The 1,882-nt window shown below is 48.4% G+C and overlaps 1 protein-coding gene across 1 annotated transcript in view; it reads left to right on the plus strand.

The window, feature by feature from the left end:
* HIVEP3 (HIVEP zinc finger 3) overlaps window positions 1-1,882 on the plus strand; it is a 99,769-nt gene that overhangs the window by 27,754 nt on the left and 70,133 nt on the right. Inside the window, exon 3 of the mRNA XM_057386279.1 lies at window positions 951-1,085. The gene's annotated coding sequence lies outside the window, so the exon portion shown is untranslated. The remainder of the gene's footprint in view (window positions 1-950; window positions 1,086-1,882) is intronic.

A 1,882-nucleotide genomic window follows, 5' to 3' on the forward strand; every position in this document is an offset into this window, starting at 1 on the left:
TCCTGGTTGGACTGGGTGATCTCATGGGGCTTTTCCGACTGTGACAATGCCAAAAATGGGATTTTCCTCTCTGGTTTCCCAGTCCGTGCTCTCTCCATCCCTGATCATCCTTTTTGTCTGCATTTGGGGATTTCTCTGGGATCTGACTGAAATGTCCTGCAACTGGGAATTCCTTTAGGATCTCATTGAAATGTCCTACATTTGGGAATTTCTCACTGTAATGTCCTGCAATTGGGATATTTTCCTAGGATCTGACTAAAATGTCCTGCAATTCGGGATTTCTCTGTGAAATGTCCTGCATTTGGGGATTCCTTTAGGATCTGACTGAAATATCCTGCATTTGGGAATTCCTCTGTGACTGAAATATCCGGCATTTGGGGATTTCTCTAGGGTCTGACTGAAATGTCTTATATTTGGGAATTTCTCACTGAAATGTCCTGCATTTGGGAATTTCTCACTGAAATGTCCTGCATTTGGGGAATTCTCCAGGGTCTGACTGAAATGTCCTTCATTCAGGAATTCCTCTGTGACTGAAATGTCCTTCATTTGGGAATTCCTTTGTGAATGAAATGTCCAGCATTTGGGGATTTCTCCAGGGTCTGACTGAAAAGTCCCATATTTGGGAATTTCTCACTGARAAGTCCTGCATTTAGGAATKCCTCTGTGACYGAAATTCCAACGCCAGAACCTCTGTGGGGCCAAAGAGATGAGAAGTTCCCTTTGTTTGCTCATTGGACGTTTTCCCTCTCTGTATCCCATTGCAGTATTTGGTTTGATCCCGCTATAGCGCGTTCTGTTTGTGACCTGCAGAAATCCTGACATTTCCCCCCAAATCCCCCTTCCTYCACCTGTGTTTATCTCCCTGCTGACCACACTGTGGATCATTTCCGCCTCATCTCTTCCCCTGCCATTCCTGAAGCGTCTCTTTCTCTTTTCCCTTCTTTTTCCAGACCATTTCCACGATTTACCAAGACCATTGTGACTCCTAATCCCGGTCTCTGAAGCGCGTGCAGCCCGTCCCAGCCCGGTACCCGTGGCAGTTTCTGGAACCGTTCCATCCTCCACCCTTCACATCGCTTTTAAAGGTACCAAACTCAGCTGGAGCTCCCGTTTTCCCTTCCTGGTGCAGAGTCGGGGCTGGATTTGGTGATCGTGGTGGATCAATCTCAGAACATCCCGGGTGCACTCTTGAAATGCCCTGTAGAAGGTCCAGAAGGTGGTGAAATTCCTTGGGCTGGTGGGATTTGTGTCCCAAAGGGGGAATTTCATCCACCCCTTGGAGTATTTGTGAGGAAAAATCAGTTTATTGGTGTGAACAGGGCCGGTTCTGTGCAGGGCCTCAGGTTTGGGAGGGACGGAGCTGCGAGTTGGGGGTCGGTTGGATTTTGGGAGGGTGGGGAGGGGCTGGGATGGAATTCCCAGAGCAGCTGTGGCTGCCCCTGGATCCCTTTGAGTGCCCAAGGCCAGGCTGGACATTGGRGCTGGGAGYGCTCTGGGATCGGGGATCCCTGGGGTGGAAATGGGATGGGATTTCAGTTCSCTCCCCACCCAACCCATTCCATGACCGTTCTTAAAAAAATCACCAAATCAACTTTCCCCCTGGATTTGGGAAGTTCCCGTTTTTCCTTTGCTCTCCCCATCTCAGAGCTGCCCTTGGCCAAACCCTTGTTCCTCAAAGGGCGTTTGGGGTCGAGACCCCGAGGGGAGAAACGCAAACAGAGTTTAGTTCAGGAATTAAAAACCCAGGAGGCAGCTGGGTGTGTCCAGCTCCATATCCTCAGAATTTTATGGGCTCATTTTTGTGGAGATGGTGAGAATTCCAGGAGTTGTGACTTTCGGAGGAACAAAAGCTTTATTATATATTATTTTAAAATCTAAATTA

This window comes from Malurus melanocephalus, unplaced genomic scaffold, assembly GCF_030028575.1.
Source record: "Malurus melanocephalus ecotype Western Australia unplaced genomic scaffold, MMel_1.1 scaffold_947, whole genome shotgun sequence".
Taxonomy (NCBI): Eukaryota; Metazoa; Chordata; class Aves; order Passeriformes; family Maluridae; genus Malurus; species Malurus melanocephalus.